The 18,629-nt window shown below is 43.3% G+C and overlaps 1 protein-coding gene and 3 non-coding genes across 9 annotated transcripts in view; all 4 read right to left on the bottom strand.

The window, feature by feature from the left end:
* Positions 1-18,629, bottom strand: part of hecw1a (HECT, C2 and WW domain containing E3 ubiquitin protein ligase 1a) — a 100,818-nt gene that overhangs the window by 6,226 nt on the left and 75,963 nt on the right. The window lies entirely within an intron of this gene.
* Positions 5,494-5,600, bottom strand: LOC141760110 (U6 spliceosomal RNA). Its single transcript, XR_012592262.1, has one exon. It is a non-coding gene; the product is annotated as a U6 spliceosomal RNA (small nuclear RNA).
* LOC141760109 (U6 spliceosomal RNA) lies at positions 10,035-10,141 on the bottom strand. Its single transcript, XR_012592261.1, has one exon. It is a non-coding gene; the product is annotated as a U6 spliceosomal RNA (small nuclear RNA).
* LOC141760108 (U6 spliceosomal RNA) lies at positions 14,832-14,938 on the bottom strand. Its single transcript, XR_012592260.1, has one exon. It is a non-coding gene; the product is annotated as a U6 spliceosomal RNA (small nuclear RNA).

Below are 18,629 nucleotides of genomic sequence, written 5' to 3'. Positions count from 1 at the left end.
ATCTGATGTCATTCAATGTTCGATATATTTTACATAAAAAACATTATATACATGGTAAATTACAGTGTTCGAAAATTACACCATAGCTTCTGGGGGAGCCCTGTTTTTTGAGCATGGGAGGGTACTGTACACAGTACTGTACTTTGTTATTGTCATCTACAGTGGTTGTTTGCATAAAAACACACAATTCAAATGATTATGATTATTTAAATATTTGCTTTGATTAAAAAAAATCTTGGTAAATTGTGAGGAAGTTAAACAGGTCATAATCCCCTCTCTATTATTTATTTTATATTGATGTGAAAACATCTCTGACAAACAACTGGATTTATTCAAGTTTCTCGCCAAAAACGTAATTTTACGAGATTACATTTGAACACATCATGATAACATTGTAATTTACCTTCACCCAACTGTCATTTTGTTGAGCAGACCGTGAACGCCTCATAATAATAACTCAATGGCACATCCGTTGACGTTAGTAGCTCCGCTATTTATCCAAGCAGGACTGTGCTGCCCACCGGCTGCTAACAGCTAACGTTACTAACTCTCATCCTGCTGATTTCAGTACTAACAATAGCCGTGTTTGTTGTTTACATTCATTATGATATGTTTATGTTCATAATGATCATTTTGGGAGAGTGGCTTTGGAGGGAGTCCTGAAGGGAGGGACTGTCAGTGTTGCCGACTTGGTGACTTTCTCTCTAGATTTAGGGACTTCTGGAGCTAGTGCTGCTAGCTACTCTCATTGGAAAAAAGTTGGCAACACTAGGCTGGGTTTTTAGGTTGGAAATTTTTCTTTTTTTTTAAAAAATCTAGCGTACTCTTGCTAGTTTCTCAACATTACCAACCCTAGCTTTAAAGGAAATTACTGCATAAAAACAGAAATGTCGCCGAGAGCTGAATGATGTCACTCATGTCTGTGTGGTCAATTTGAAGCTACAGCCAGCAGCCATTTAGCTTAGCTTAGCATAAAGACTGGAAATAGGAGGAAACAACTAGCTTGGCTGTGTCTAAAGGTAACAAAATCCCTAGCATATATCACGTTTGTTTGATCTGCACAAAAACCCCAATGTAAAAACTACAAGTTATGGTTTTACAGAGTTACGTGTGGGATTACTTCTTGAGTGCAATGGGCCATTTGTTTTCGGGGTAACGGAATGTCAGACAAATGGGATTTTTTGGGACATTTTTCGGACTGACAATGGGCCATCCCCTTCTCAACACCCAATAATGTACGACAAACATGACTACCTCAACAACCCATAAAGGACAATATATGGCTTGAGATCGGCCAGCAGCTAATGAAGATGGTAATGTAGCTGACGAACGGGGCTAGCCGGGTCCGATTAGTTTATGTATCGTGTAGTTAATAAAAAATGTTAGCCCCTGACATTCTCTGTCTGGACAGGTTTTTGTTGTGTGGAGTGGACAAAGCACTATTTAGGAGCACGAAAACATGAATAATTTGCACCGCACTCGGTGTGCATAGTTGTCAATGCGGAAAATCTTAATATTTCCCGCACCCCATTTTTGCATTGCACCGGTGAGAAATAGCTTTAAAGCTGTAGCAGCAAAAAAACAATTAAATGTTTTGGACCGAGAACATTTTGTTTGATATTTTTTCATTCAAAGTTACATAGTTTCACTTTACACCACCTCAACACACGCACAGGCACACCCCGCCTATCTACAACCCTCCTGTCATTAGCAGACCCACAGTATAACTGCTGATGCTGAAGCTTCCACTGTCCACAGAGTCAAACTCTGGCACTTTGCCTGCTCTGCAGTGAAACCTGAGCCCTGCTCTTTGTTTCAGCTGAGCACGCTCACATTTTAAATGCTGTTTACCAAATTAACGTCCTACTGTAAGGTCAGAGTAACACACCTCTCCACAATATCGGATCTGAAACATTTAGACTAGCTAGGCTGCTGAAAAGGCTGGATGAACTTGTGATGTGGGCAAGAATGAAGATGGTAAATGGACTTGCATTTACATAGTGCTTTTCTAGTCTTCCGACCACTCAAAGCGCTTTACACTACATGTCAGTATTCACCCATTCACACACACATTCATACACTGATATCAGATGCTACTAAGGTGCCAACCTGCCCCTCAGGATCTAATCTAAATACTAATTCACACACCGATGGCTATGCCTTCGGGAGCAATTTGGGGTTAAGTGTCTTGCTCAAGGACACATCGACATGTGACCCGGAGCAGCCGGGGATCGAACATCCGACCAAAGCCAGCTCCCTGGAAAGTACAAAGTGTGGTGTTATCAGTTCACTTTGTACCGAAGGGTGATGTGGCCACTGAAGATGTCGGAAATTCCCTCTTCCACAGCCAGTAGGATGGACCAAGCAGCCAACACATACATCCGGAAATGGCTAGGGCTGCCTCGATGCCTCTCTGACACTGGCCTCTTTGGGAGGAATGCACTGCAGCTCCCGCTCCAGTCCACCAGCATGGGTTACAAACAGGAAAAGGCAAGATTGGTCCTGGAGCTAAGGGAGTCTACCGACCCGCTGGTGAGAAGTGCGAATGCCCCCGTCCGTACAGGACAGAAATGGAGAGCCAGGGCAGAAGTCGACCAGGCGATCAGCAGGCTGCAACACAACGAGATCGTTGGCAGAATCCAGACTGGACGCGCAGGGCTAGGCTGGGGAGATGCACCTCGCTTCTGGTCCAGGGCCACCAGGAAGGAGAGGAAAGCGATGGTGGTAGCGGAAGTAATGAGGACACAGCATGAGCGCCTTAAGATCAAGGCAGTGTCACAGGGTCGCCAGGGAGTCTGGACAACGTGGGAGAGCACCATCGACAGGTCAATCAGTTGGGCAGATCTTTGGGAAATTCCACAAAACAGGCTCAGTTTCCTCATCCGTGCAACATATGACACTCTGCCCTGCCCTCGAAACCTCTACCAGTGGTTCAGCAACGAGGAGAGCTGCTCCCTGTGCAGTACCATCAATGCAAGCCTACAACACATCCTGTCAGGATGCAAAACTGCACTGACCCAAGGGCGCTACAGATGGCGGCATGACCAGGTCCTGAGGAAGCTGGCCGAGATTCTGGAAACCTGCAGGCAGGACGCAAACACCATACAGCCTCCAGCAGGGATATGGGAGTAACGGGCGAAACTCCGGCGGGCGTTAAAAGAACTGGCAGAGGAGGCAGAGAAGGGCAGTTTTTGGCTGTGGCTAAGGAGGAAGGATAGGAGTTGGGGTACTGGTTAATTCGAAGGCCAGTTGCAGGGGGTGGGAGAGAGACATCCCTTCCACTGCTCCGCCAAAAAAGAGACGTACCACGTGTAAAGGAGCGAAATGTCGATTATTGGTGATTTCCCCGGCTGATGACCCACCTGTATTTCTAATGAATAGTTTTTCAAAATAATGACTTAGTATCTCAAAATAATGACTTAGTATCTCAAAATAATGACTTTGTATATCTAAATAATGACTTTGTATCTCAAAATAATGACTTAGTTTTTCTAAATAATGACTTTGTATCTCAAAATAAAGACTTTGTATTTCAAAATAATGACTTTGTATTTACAAAATAATGACTTTGTATCTCAAAATAATGACTTTGTATTTCAAAATAATGACTTTGTATTTCAAAACAATGACTTTGTATCTCAAAATAATGACTTTGTATCTCAAAATAATGACTTTGTATTTCAAAATAATGACTTTGTATTTACAAAATAATGACTTTGTATTTACAAAATAATGACTTTGTATCTCAAAATAATGACTTTGTATCTCAAAATAATGACTTTGTATCTCAAAATAAAGACTTTGTATCTCAAAATAAAGACTTTGTATTTCAAAATAATGACTTTGTATTTCAAAATAATGACTTTGTATCTCAAAATAATGACTTAGAATTTCAAAAATAATGACTTTGTATCTCAAAATAAAGACTTTGTATCTCAAAATAATGACTTTGTATCTCAAAATAAAGACTTTGTATCTCAAAATAAAGACTTTGTATTTCAAAATAATGACTTTGTATTTCAAAATAATGACTTTGTATCTCAAAATAATGACTTAGAATTTCAAAAATAATGACTTTGTATCTCAAAATAATGACTTTGTATCTCAAAATAATGACTTTGTATCTCAAAATAATGACTTAGAATTTCAAAATAATGACTTAGAATTTCAAAATAATGACTTTGTATCTCAAAATAATGACTTTGTATATCTAAATAATGACTTTGTATTTCAAAATAATGACTTTGTATTTACAAAATAATGACTTTGTATTTCAAAATAATGACTTTGTATTTCAAAATAATGACTTTGTATTTCAAAACAATGACTTTGTATCTCAAAATAATGACTTTGTATCTCAAAATAATGACTTTGTATCTCAAAATAATGACTTTGTATTTCAAAATAATGACTTTGTATTTACAAAATAATGACTTTGTATCTCAAAACAATGACTTTGTATCTCAAAATAATGACTTTGTATCTCAAAATAAAGACTTTGTATTTCAAAATAATGACTTTGTATTTCAAAATAATGACTTTGTATCTCAAAATAAAGACTTTATCTCAAAATAATGACTTTGTATTTACAAAATAATGACTTTGTATCTCAAAATAATGACTTTGTATTTCAAAATAATGACTTTGTATCTCAAAATAAAGACTTTATCTCAAAATAATGACTTTGTATTTACAAAATAATGACTTTGTATCTCAAAATAATGACTTTGTATTTCAAAATAATGACTTTGTATCTCAAAACAATGACTTTGTATCTCAAAACAATGACTTTGTATCTCAAAACAATGACTTTGTATCTCAAAATAATGACTTTGTATCTCAAAATAAAGACTTTGTATTTCAAAATAATGACTTTGTATTTCAAAATAATGACTTTGTATCTCAAAATAATGACTTAGAATTTCAAAAATGATGACTTTGTATCTCAAAATAAAGACTTTGTATCTCAAAATAATGACTGTATTTCAAAATAATGACTTTGTATCTCAAAATAAAGACTTTGTATCTCAAAATAAAGACTTTGTATTTCAAAATAATGACTTTGTATTTCAAAATAATGACTTTGTATCTCAAAATAAAGACTTTGTATCTCAAAATAAAGACTTTGTATTTCAAAATAATGACTTTGTATCTCAAAATAAAGACTTTGTATTTCAAAATAATGACAGAATTTCAAAAATAATGACTTTGTATCTCAAAATAAAGACTTTGTATCTCAAAATAATGACTTTGTATCTCAAAATAATGACTTAGAATTTCAAAATAATGACTTAGAATTTCAAAATAATGACTTAGAATTTCAAAATAATGACTTTGTATTTCAAAATAATGACTAAGTATTTCAACAAGTACCACAATAAATCATAAAAAAAATCAATAAACATCAAAGACAGTCATAAAATACACAAAAAAAAACAAAAAAATCAAGGGAAAAATTTCTAAAAAATCATCCCATAATGATCAGAAAAGTCACAATAGAAGGAACGCTTCACGAATTTGCGTGTCATCCTTGCGCAGGGGCCATGCTAATCTTCTCTGTATCGTTCCAATTTTAGAATATGCATTACCGAAGTAAATGCAATAGTAGAAAGTTCCTGAGGTGTATTTATAGGCACTAGTCCTTTACGGGACCAGACTTGAGGGTCTGGAGGACAGATGAGACTCTACTGGCTTCTACTCAATACATGTGAACAGTAGAGACAGGTCTGGGGCTGTGCTGGTGGTTAGGTACCTGAACTAAACCATAATGGCTCTCCAGATCTAGTCTGGATTGGTCTGAAATGGTACGAATTCAGGCTGAGCCTGTGAGAGCTCCAGAGGCATGCTGGGAGATTTAGGCAGGCTGGGGTTACGTCAGCCGTTGAGGATTGGATGCCTGAAGGCGCGAGAACAAAAGGCTGACTCAACGCCCCTCCTCCAGGAGGACTCTGACCCCCCTCCAGACCTTCAGGAGTCAGCGGGGGCTGGTAGAGCCACACTGTGCGAGACGGAGGGATGGGGGGGGGGGGGGGGGGGGGGGGGATGGGGGGGGGGAGGGTAGAGAGAGAGAGCAGGAACTGGTGTGATTCGGTCTGGATTACATCATCCTGCCGCCTTCGAGCCGGAAGAGAAGAGGAGGACGCTTGCAGCAGAGAAAGCTCCTGGACGTCTGGATCCTGCTTCACAATAGGAACACAGACCCAGGAGACTGATCTGGACCTGAACTAGGACCTGAACCAGGACCTGTAGTCACTCTGACCCTGCTGCTATGTTGATTAAAACAGCCTGCATGTCCTGCTCTTTGTCCTGCTGCTGAATGCCTCTGAAGCGGCTCCTGATCTGGACTCAGTCTACAGCAGTTCTGGTGTAGTCGTGCTGTGTTTGCTGCTTGTGAACATTAAACGTGTTGATGTGACTGGCACCAGTGTGGCAACCAATCTTCCAGGCTTCCGTAGACACGCACACTGTACCTCTGTCCTGGAAAACTGTGCACATAAAACCTTTACCCCAAATACAATCTCCTACAGAACACAAGGAATTTAGACCAAAAGCCCTTACCTCAGTGATTATGAAACCTCTAGAAAGAATTCTGCTGCAATATCTTGTCAGTACAACAAAAGACAAACTCGATCCATATCAATTTGCATATAAGCAGGGTTGTGATACAGAAGACGCTGTTGCCACTCTGGTTCATATTATTACGAAACATTTAGACAAACCAAATACCTATGCAAGAGCCCTTATTTTAGATTTTCCGTCAGCCTTCAACACAATACAGACAGACATCTTGGTGTATAAAATGGTCCAGCGGGAACTGAATCCCTATTTGATTCGCTGGTATGCCTCTTTTCTTACTAACAGAGTTGAAATTGTAAAAGTGAACAAAACCCTTTCCACTGCCATCACGGCCAATGTTGGGGCCCCACAGGGTTGCGAGCTCCAGGAAGTCGGAGATGTTGCAGAAAGGCAAGAGCAGCATCAGCGCCAGGTCCAAATGGAATACCCTGGAAGTTTTACAAGAACTGCCCCGATGTGCCGAAGACCCTGTGGAACCTCATGAGAACAGCCTGGAAGAACCAGTGCATCCCTTCAGAGTGGCAAAGAGCAGTGGCTGTCTTCATCCCAGAGGAGCAGACTTCCAGCCAACTAAGCCAGTTCAGGAGCATTGCACTGCTTAACGTAGAGGGAAAGATCTTCTACTCAGTGGTAGCCAAGAGGATGACCAACTACCTCATTGGCAACGGATACATTGACACCAGCGTTCAGAAGGCAGGTGTGCCAGGCTCTCCGGGATGTGTGGAGCACTCCGCATGGATTTGGGAACAGATCCAGAGAGCCAAGCGAGAGAAAGGCGACCTGCATGTCGTGTGGCTAGATCCGAGTTTGCCATGGAGTTTTTCTACATTCCTGACACCATCAGCGGCCTAGTGGCAAGATACTTCAAGGATCTCCAGATGTGCTTCGCCCACGAAGACTTCACAACAAGGTGGCAACGCATGGAGGTAGGAATCTCCATGGGGTGCTCAATCCCTCCAACCCTGATTGCCACAGCTTTTTAAGAGATCCTGATTGGAGCCAGACAAATGGTCAGAGGATCAACGCTGCAGTCAGGACAGAGGCTCCCTCCACTGAGAAGCTATATGGACGACGTCACAAGCCTCCTGCAGACAGCAGCATGTACAGCTAGGCTGCTGAAAAGGCTGGATGAACTTGTGATGTGGGCAAGAATGAAGATGGTAAATGGACTTTCATTTACATAGTGCTTTTCTAGTCTTCCGACCACTCAAAGCGCTTTACACTACATGTCAGTATTCACCCATTCACACACACATTCATACACTGATATCAGATGCTACTAAGGTGCCAACCTGCCCCTCAGGATCTAATCTAAATACTCATTCACACACCGATGGCTATGCCTTCGGGAGCAATTTGGGGTTAAGTGTCTTGCTCAAGGACACATCGACATGTGACCCGGAGCAGCCGGGGATCGAACATCCGACCAAAGCCAGCTCCCTGGAAAGTACAAAGTGTGGTGTTATCAGTTCACTTTGTACCGAAGGGTGATGTGGCCACTGAAGATGTCGGAAATTCCCTCTTCCACAGCCAGTAGGATGGACCAAGCAGCCAACACATACATCCGGAAATGGCTAGGGCTGCCTCGATGCCTCTCTGACACTGGCCTCTTTGGGAGGAATGCACTGCAGCTCCCGCTCCAGTCCACCAGCATGGGTTACAAACAGGAAAAGGCAAGATTGGTCCTGGAGCTAAGGGAGTCTACCGACCCGTTGGTGAGAAGTGCGAATGCCCCCGTCCGTACAGGACAGAAATGGAGAGCCAGGGCAGAAGTCGACCAGGCGATCAGCAGGCTGCAACACAACGAGATCGTTGGCAGAATCCAGACTGGACGCGCAGGGCTAGGCTGGGGAGATGCACCTCGCTTCTGGTCCAGGGCCACCAGGAAGGAGAGGAAAGCGATGGTGGTAGCGGAAGTAATGAGGACACAGCATGAGCGCCTTAAGATCAAGGCAGTGTCACAGGGTCGCCAGGGAGTCTGGACAACGTGGGAGAGCACCATCGACAGGTCAATCAGTTGGGCAGATCTTTGGGAAATTCCACAAAACAGGCTCAGTTTTCTCATCCATGCAACATATGACACTCTGCCCTGCCCTCGAAACCTCTACCAGTGGTTCAGCAACGAGGAGAGCTGCTCCCTGTGCAGTACCATCAATGCAAGCCTACAACACATCCTGTCAGGATGCAAAACTGCACTGACCCAAGGGCGCTACAGATGGCGGCATGACCAGGTCCTGAGGAAGCTGGCCGAGATTCTGGAAACCTGCAGGCAGGACGCAAACACCATACAGCCTCCAGCAGGGACATGGGAGTAACGGGCGAAACTCCGGCGGGCGTTAAAAGAACTGGCAGAGGAGGCAGAGAAGGGCAGTTTTTGGCTGTGGCTAAGGAGGAAGGATAGGAGTTGGGGTACTGGTTAATTCGAAGGCCAGTTGCAGGGGGTGGGAGAGAGACGTCCCTTCCACTGCTCCGCCAAAAAAGAGACGTACCACGTGTAAAGGGGCGAAATGTCGATTATTGGTGATTTCCCCGGCTGATGACCCACCTGTATTTCTAATGAATAGTTTTTCAAAATAATGACTTAATATCTCAAAATAATGACTTAGTATCTCAAAATAATGACTTAGTATCTCAAAATAATGACTTAGTATCTCAAAATAATGACTTTGTATCTCAAAATAATGACTTAGTTTTTCTAAATAATGACTTTGTATCTCAAAATAAAGACTTTGTATTTCAAAATAATGACTTTGTATTTACAAAATAATGACTTTGTATTTCAAAATAATGACTTTGTATTTCAAAACAATGACTTTGTATCTCAAAATAATGACTTTGTATCTCAAAATAATGACTTTGTATCTCAAAATAATGACTTTGTATTTCAAAATAATGACTTTGTATTTACAAAATAATGACTTTGTATCTCAAAATAATGACTTTGTATTTCAAAATAATGACTTTGTATCTCAAAACAATGACTTTGTATCTCAAAACAATGACTTTGTATCTCAAAATAATGACTATGTATCTCAAAATAAAGACTTTGTATCTCAAAATAAAGACTTTGTATTTCAAAATAATGACTTTGTATTTCAAAATAATGACTTTGTATCTCAAAATAATGACTTAGAATTTCAAAAATAATGACTTTGTATCTCAAAATAAAGACTTTGTATCTCAAAATAATGACTTTGTATCTCAAAATAATGACTTAGAATTTCAAAATAATGACTTAGAATTTCAAAATAATGACTTTGTATTTCAAAATAATGACTTTGTATTTCAAAATAATGACTTTGTATTTCAAAATAATGACTAAGTATTTCAACAAGTACCACAATAAATCATAAAAAAAATCAATAAACATCAAAGACAGTCATAAAATACACAAAAAAAATCAAAAAAATAAAGGGAAAAATTTCTAAAAAATCATCCCATAATGATCAGAAAAGTCACAATAGAAGGAACGCTTCACGAATTTGCGTGTCATCCTTGCGCAGGGGCCATGCTAATCTTCTCTGTATCGTTCCAATTTTAGAATATGCATTACCGAAGTAAATGCAATAGTAGGAAGTTCCTGAGGTGTATTTATAGGCACTAGTCCTTTACGGGACCAGACTTGAGGGTCTGGAGGACAGACGAGACTCTACTGGCTTCTACTCAATACATGTGAACAGTAGAGACAGGTCTGGGGCTGTGCTGGTGGTTAGGTACCTGAACTAAACCATAATGGCTCTCCAGATCTAGTCTGGATTGGTCTGAAATGGTACGAATTCAGGCTGAGCCTGTGAGAGCTCCAGAGGCATGCTGGGAGATTTAGGCAGGCTGGGGTTACGTCAGCCGTTGAGGATTGGATGCCTGAAGGCGCGAGAACAAAAGGCTGACTCAACGCCCCTCCTCCAGGAGGACTCTGACCCCCCTCCAGACCCTCAGGAGTCAGCGGGGGCTGGTAGAGCCACACTGTGCGAGACGGGGGGGGGGGGGTAGAGAGAGAGAGCAGGAACCGGTGTGATTCGGTCTGGATTACATCATCCTGCCGCCTTCGAGCCGGAAGAGAAGAGGAGGACGCTTGCAGCAGAGAAAGCTCCTGGACGTCTGGATCCTGCTTCACAATAGGAACACAGACCCAGGAGACTGATCTGGACCTGAACTAGGACCTGAACCAGGACCTGTAGTCACTCTGACCCTGCTGCTATGTTGATTAAAACAGCCTGCATGTCCTGCTCTTTGTCCTGCTGCTGAATGCCTCTGAAGCGGCTCCTGATCTGGACTCAGTCTACAGCAGTTCTGGTGTAGTCGTGCTGTGTTTGCTGCTTGTGAACATTAAACGTGTTGATGTGACTGGCACCAGTGTGGCAACCAATCTTCCAGGCTTCCGTAGACACGCACACTGTACCTCTGTCCTGGAAAACTGTGCACATAAAACCTTTACCCCAAATACAATCTCCTACAGAACACAAGGAATTTAGACCAAAAGCCCTTACCTCAGTGATTATGAAACCTCTAGAAAGAATTCTGCTGCAATATCTTGTCAGTACAACAAAAGACAAACTCGATCCATATCAATTTGCATATAAGCAGGGTTGTGATACAGAAGACGCTGTTGCCACTCTGGTTCATATTATTACGAAACATTTAGACAAACCAAATACCTATGCAAGAGCCCTTATTTTAGATTTTCCGTCAGCCTTCAACACAATACAGACAGACATCTTGGTGTATAAAATGGTCCAGCGGGAACTGAATCCCTATTTGATTCGCTGGTATGCCTCTTTTCTTACTAACAGAGTTGAAATTGTAAAAGTGAACAAAACCCTTTCCACTGCCATCACGGCCAATGTTGGGGCCCCACAGGGTTGCGAGCTCCAGGAAGTCGGAGATGTTGCAGAAAGGCAAGAGCAGCATCAGCGCCAGGTCCAAATGGAATACCCTGGAAGTTTTACAAGAACTGCCCCGATGTGCCGAAGACCCTGTGGAACCTCATGAGAACAGCCTGGAAGAACCAGTGCATCCCTTCAGAGTGGCAAAGAGCAGTGGCTGTCTTCATCCCAGAGGAGCAGACTTCCAGCCAACTAAGCCAGTTCAGGAGCATTGCACTGCTTAACGTAGAGGGAAAGATCTTCTACTCAGTGGTAGCCAAGAGGATGACCAACTACCTCATTGGCAACGGATACATTGACACCAGCGTTCAGAAGGCAGGTGTGCCAGGCTCTCCGGGATGTGTGGAGCACTCCGCATGGATTTGGGAACAGATCCAGAGAGCCAAGCGAGAGAAAGGCGACCTGCATGTCGTGTGGCTAGATCCGAGTTTGCCATGGAGTTTTTCTACATTCCTGACACCATCAGCGGCCTAGTGGCAAGATACTTCAAGGATCTCCAGATGTGCTTCGCCCACGAAGACTTCACAACAAGGTGGCAACGCATGGAGGTAGGAATCTCCATGGGGTGCTCAATCCCTCCAACCCTGATTGCCACAGCTTTTTAAGAGATCCTGATTGGAGCCAGACAAATGGTCAGAGGATCAACGCTGCAGTCAGGACAGAGGCTCCCTCCACTGAGAAGCTATATGGACGACGTCACAAGCCTCCTGCAGACAGCAGCATGTACAGCTAGGCTGCTGAAAAGGCTGGATGAACTTGTGATGTGGGCAAGAATGAAGATGGTAAATGGACTTTCATTTACATAGTGCTTTTCTAGTCTTCCGACCACTCAAAGCGCTTTACACTACATGTCAGTATTCACCCATTCACACACACATTCATACACTGATATCAGATGCTACTAAGGTGCCAACCTGCCCCTCAGGATCTAATCTAAATACTCATTCACACACCGATGGCTATGCCTTCGGGAGCAATTTGGGGTTAAGTGTCTTGCTCAAGGACACATCGACATGTGACCCGGAGCAGCCGGGGATCGAACATCCGACCAAAGCCAGCTCCCTGGAAAGTACAAAGTGTGGTGTTATCAGTTCACTTTGTACCGAAGGGTGATGTGGCCACTGAAGATGTCGGAAATTCCCTCTTCCACAGCCAGTAGGATGGACCAAGCAGCCAACACATACATCCGGAAATGGCTAGGGCTGCCTCGATGCCTCTCTGACACTGGCCTCTTTGGGAGGAATGCACTGCAGCTCCCGCTCCAGTCCACCAGCATGGGTTACAAACAGGAAAAGGCAAGATTGGTCCTGGAGCTAAGGGAGTCTACCGACCCGCTGGTGAGAAGTGCGAATGCCCCCGTCCGTACAGGACAGAAATGGAGAGCCAGGGCAGAAGTCGACCAGGCGATCAGCAGGCTGCAACACAACGAGATCGATGGCAGAATCCAGACTGGACGCGCAGGGCTAGGCTGGGGAGATGCACCTCGCTTCTGGTCCAGGGCCACCAGGAAGGAGAGGAAAGCGATGGTGGTAGCGGAAGTAATGAGGACACAGCATGAGCGCCTTAAGATCAAGGCAGTGTCACAGGGTCGCCAGGGAGTCTGGACAACGTGGGAGAGCACCATCGACAGGTCAATCAGTTGGGCAGATCTTTGGGAAATTCCACAAAACAGGCTCAGTTTCCTCATCCGTGCAACATATGACACTCTGCCCTGCCCTCGAAACCTCTACCAGTGGTTCAGCAACGAGGAGAGCTGCTCCCTGTGCAGTACCATCAATGCAAGCCTACAACACATCCTGTCAGGATGCAAAACTGCACTGACCCAAGGGCGCTACAGATGGCGGCATGACCAGGTCCTGAGGAAGCTGGCCGAGATTCTGGAAACCTGCAGGCAGGACGCAAACACCATACAGCCTCCAGCAGGGATATGGGAGTAACGGGCGAAACTCCGGCGGGCGTTAAAAGAACTGGCAGAGGAGGCAGAGAAGGGCAGTTTTTGGCTGTGGCTAAGGAGGAAGGATAGGAGTTGGGGTACTGGTTAATTCGAAGGCCAGTTGCAGGGGGTGGGAGAGAGACGTCCCTTCCACTGCTCCGCCAAAAAAGAGACGTACCACGTGTAAAGGAGCGAAATGTCGATTATTGGTGATTTCCCCGGCTGATGACCCACCTGTATTTCTAATGAATAGTTTTTCAAAATAATGACTTAATATCTCAAAATAATGACTTAGTATCTCAAAATAATGACTTAGTATCTCAAAATAATGACTTTGTATCTCAAAATAATGACTTAGTTTTTCTAAATAATGACTTTGTATCTCAAAATAAAGACTTTGTATTTCAAAATAATGACTTTGTATTTACAAAATAATGACTTTGTATCTCAAAATAATGACTTTGTATTTTAAAATAATGACTTTGTATTTCAAAACAATGACTTTGTATCTCAAAATAATGACTTTGTATCTCAAAATAATGACTTTGTATTTCAAAATAATGACTTTGTATTTACAAAATAATGACTTTGTATCTCAAAATAATGACTTTGTATTTCAAAATAATGACTTTGTATTTCAAAATAATGACTTTGTATCTCAAAACAATGACTTTGTATCTCAAAATAATGACTTTGTATCTCAAAATAAAGACTTTGTATTTCAAAATAATGACTTTGTATTTCAAAATAATGACTTTGTATCTCAAAATAATGACTTAGAATTTCAAAAATGATGACTTTGTATCTCAAAATAAAGACTTTCTCAAAATAATGACTTTGTATTTACAAAATAATGACTTTGTATCTCAAAATAATGACTTTGTATTTCAAAATAATGACTTTGTATTTCAAAATAATGACTTTGTATCTCAAAACAATGACTTTGTATCTCAAAATAATGACTTTGTATCACAAAATAAAGACTTTGTATTTCAAAATAATGACTTTGTATTTCAAAATAATGACTTTGTATCTCAAAATAATGACTTAGAATTTCAAAAATGATGACTTTGTATCTCAAAATAAAGACTTTGTATCTCAAAATAATGACTTTGTATCTCAAAATAATGACTTTGTATTTCAAAATAATGACTTTGTATCTCAAAATAATGACTTTGTATCTCAAAATAATGACTTTGTATCTCAAAATAATGACTTTGTATTTCAAAATAATGACTTTGTATCTCAAAACAATGACTTTGTATTTCAAAATAATGACTTTGTATTTCAAAATAATGACTAAGTATTTCAACAAGTACCACAATAAATCATAAAAAAAATCAATAAACATCAAAGACAGTCATAAAATACACAAAAAAAATCAAAAAAATAAAGGGAAAAATTTCTAAAAAATCATCCCATAATGATCAGAAAAGTCACAATAGAAGGAACGCTTCACGAATTTGCGTGTCATCCTTGCGCAGGGGCCATGCTAATCTTCTCTGTATCGTTCCAATTTTAGAATATGCATTACCGAAGTAAATGCAATAGTAGGAAGTTCCTGAGGTGTATTTATAGGCACTAGTCCTTTACGGGACCAGACTTGAGGGTCTGGAGGACAGACGAGACTCTACTGGCTTCTACTCAATACATGTGAACAGTAGAGACAGGTCTGGGGCTGTGCTGGTGGTTAGGTACCTGAACTAAACCATAATGGCTCTCCAGATCTAGTCTGGATTGGTCTGAAATGGTACGAATTCAGGCTGAGCCTGTGAGAGCTCCAGAGGCATGCTGGGAGATTTAGGCAGGCTGGGGTTACGTCAGCCGTTGAGGATTGGATGCCTGAAGGCGCGAGAACAAAAGGCTGACTCAACGCCCCTCCTCCAGGAGGACTCTGACCCCCCTCCAGACCCTCAGGAGTCAGCGGGGGCTGGTAGAGCCACACTGTGCGAGACAGGGTGGGGGGGTAGAGAGAGAGAGCAGGAACCGGTGTGATTCGGTCTGGATTACATCATCCTGCCGCCTTCGAGCCGGAAGAGAAGAGGAGGACGCTTGCAGCAGAGAAAGCTCCTGGACGTCTGGATCCTGCTTCACAATAGGAACACAGACCCAGGAGACTGATCTGGACCTGAACTAGGACCTGAACCAGGACCTGTAGTCACTCTGACCCTGCTGCTATGTTGATTAAAACAGCCTGCATGTCCTGCTCTTTGTCCTGCTGCTGAATGCCTCTGAAGCGGCTCCTGATCTGGACTCAGTCTACAGCAGTTCTGGTGTAGTCGTGCTGTGTTTGCTGCTTGTGAACATTAAACGTGTTGATGTGACTGGCACCAGTGTGGCAACCAATCTTCCAGGCTTCCGTAGACACGCACACTGTACCTCTGTCCTGGAAAACTGTGCACATAAAACCTTTACCCCAAATACAATCTCCTACAGAACACAAGGAATTTAGACCAAAAGCCCTTACCTCAGTGATTATGAAACCTCTAGAAAGAATTCTGCTGCAATATCTTGTCAGTACAACAAAAGACAAACTCGATCCATATCAATTTGCATATAAGCAGGGTTGTGATACAGAAGACGCTGTTGCCACTCTGGTTCATATTATTACGAAACATTTAGACAAACCAAATACCTATGCAAGAGCCCTTATTTTAGATTTTCCGTCAGCCTTCAACACAATACAGACAGACATCTTGGTGTATAAAATGGTCCAGCGGGAACTGAATCCCTATTTGATTCGCTGGTATGCCTCTTTTCTTACTAACAGAGTTGAAATTGTAAAAGTGAACAAAACCCTTTCCACTGCCATCACGGCCAATGTTGGGGCCCCACAGGGTTGCGAGCTCCAGGAAGTCGGAGATGTTGCAGAAAGGCAAGAGCAGCATCAGCGCCAGGTCCAAATGGAATACCCTGGAAGTTTTACAAGAACTGCCCCGATGTGCCGAAGACCCTGTGGAACCTCATGAGAACAGCCTGGAAGAACCAGTGCATCCCTTCAGAGTGGCAAAGAGCAGTGGCTGTCTTCATCCCAGAGGAGCAGACTTCCAGCCAACTAAGCCAGTTCAGGAGCATTGCACTGCTTAACGTAGAGGGAAAGATCTTCTACTCAGTGGTAGCCAAGAGGATGACCAACTACCTCATTGGCAACGGATACATTGACACCAGCGTTCAGAAGGCAGGTGTGCCAGGCTCTCCGGGATGTGTGGAGCACTCCGCATGGATTTGGGAACAGATCCAGAGAGCCAAGCGAGAGAAAGGCGACCTGCATGTCGTGTGGCTAGATCCGAGTTTGCCATGGAGTTTTTCTACATTCCTGACACCATCAGCGGCCTAGTGGCAAGATACTTCAAGGATCTCCAGATGTGCTTCGCCCACGAAGACTTCACAACAAGGTGGCAACGCATGGAGGTAGGAATCTCCATGGGGTGCTCAATCCCTCCAACCCTGATTGCCACAGCTTTTTAAGAGATCCTGATTGGAGCCAGACAAATGGTCAGAGGATCAACGCTGCAGTCAGGACAGAGGCTCCCTCCACTGAGAAGCTATATGGACGACGTCACAAGCCTCCTGCAGACAGCAGCATGTACAGCTAGGCTGCTGAAAAGGCTGGATGAACTTGTGATGTGGGCAAGAATGAAGATGGTAAATGGACTTTCATTTACATAGTGCTTTTCTAGTCTTCCGACCACTCAAAGCGCTTTACACTACATGTCAGTATTCACCCATTCACACACACATTCATACACTGATATCAGATGCTACTAAGGTGCCAACCTGCCCCTCAGGATCTAATCTAAATACTCATTCACACACCGATGGCTATGCCTTCGGGAGCAATTTGGGGTTAAGTGTCTTGCTCAAGGACACATCGACATGTGACCCGGAGCAGCCGGGGATCGAACATCCGACCAAAGCCAGCTCCCTGGAAAGTACAAAGTGTGGTGTTATCAGTTCACTTTGTACCGAAGGGTGATGTGGCCACTGAAGATGTCGGAAATTCCCTCTTCCACAGCCAGTAGGATGGACCAAGCAGCCAACACATACATCCGGAAATGGCTAGGGCTGCCTCGATGCCTCTCTGACACTGGCCTCTTTGGGAGGAATGCACTGCAGCTCCCGCTCCAGTCCACCAGCATGGGTTACAAACAGGAAAAGGCAAGATTGGTCCTGGAGCTAAGGGAGTCTACCGACCCGCTGGTGAGAAGTGCGAATGCCCCCGTCCGTACAGGACAGAAATGGAGAGCCAGGGCAGAAGTCGACCAGGCGATCAGCAGGCTGCAACACAACGAGATCGATGGCAGAATCCAGACTGGACGCGCAGGGCTAGGCTGGGGAGATGCACCTTGCTTCTGGTCCAGGGCCACCAGGAAGGAGAGGAAAGCGATGGTGGTAGCGGAAGTAATGAGGACACAGCATGAGCGCCTTAAGATCAAGGCAGTGTCACAGGGTCGCCAGGGAGTCTGGACAACGTGGGAGAGCACCATCGACAGGTCAATCAGTTGGGCAGATCTTTGGGAAATTCCACAAAACAGGCTCAGTTTCCTCATCCGTGCAACATATGACACTCTGCCCTGCCCTCGAAACCTCTACCAGTGGTTCAGCAACGAGGAGAGCTGCTCCCTGTGCAGTACCATCAATGCAAGCCTACAACACATCCTGTCAGGATGCAAAACTGCACTGACCCAAGGGCGCTACAGATGGCGGCATGACCAGGTCCTGAGGAAGCTGGCCGAGATTCTGGAAACCTGCAGGCAGGACGCAAACACCATACAGCCTCCAGCAGGGATATGGGAGTAACGGGCGAAACTCCGGCGGGCGTTAAAAGAACTGGCAGAGGAGGCAGAGAAGGGCAGTTTTTGGCTGTGGCTAAGGAGGAAGGATAGGAGTTGGGGTACTGGTTAATTCGAAGGCCAGTTGCAGGGGGTGGGAGAGAGACGTCCCTTCCACTGCTCCGCCAAAAAAGAGACGTACCACGTGTAAAGGAGCGAAATGTCGATTATTGGTGATTTCCCCGGCTGATGACCCACCTGTATTTCTAATGAATAGTTTTTCAAAATAATGACTTAGTATCTCAAAATAATGACTTAGTATCTCAAAATAATGACTTAGTATCTCAAAATAATGACTTTGTATATCTAAATAATGACTTTGTATTTCAAAATAATGACTTTGTATTTACAAAATAATGACTTTGTATCTCAAAATAATGACTTTGTATTTCAAAATAATGACTT

The sequence above is a fragment of the Sebastes fasciatus genome, chromosome 21 (genome assembly GCF_043250625.1).
Source record: "Sebastes fasciatus isolate fSebFas1 chromosome 21, fSebFas1.pri, whole genome shotgun sequence".
In the NCBI taxonomy this organism is placed as follows: Eukaryota; Metazoa; Chordata; class Actinopteri; order Perciformes; family Sebastidae; genus Sebastes; species Sebastes fasciatus.
The sequence above is the reverse complement of the archived record's forward strand: the minus strand, read 5'-3'. Positions and strand labels throughout refer to the sequence as shown.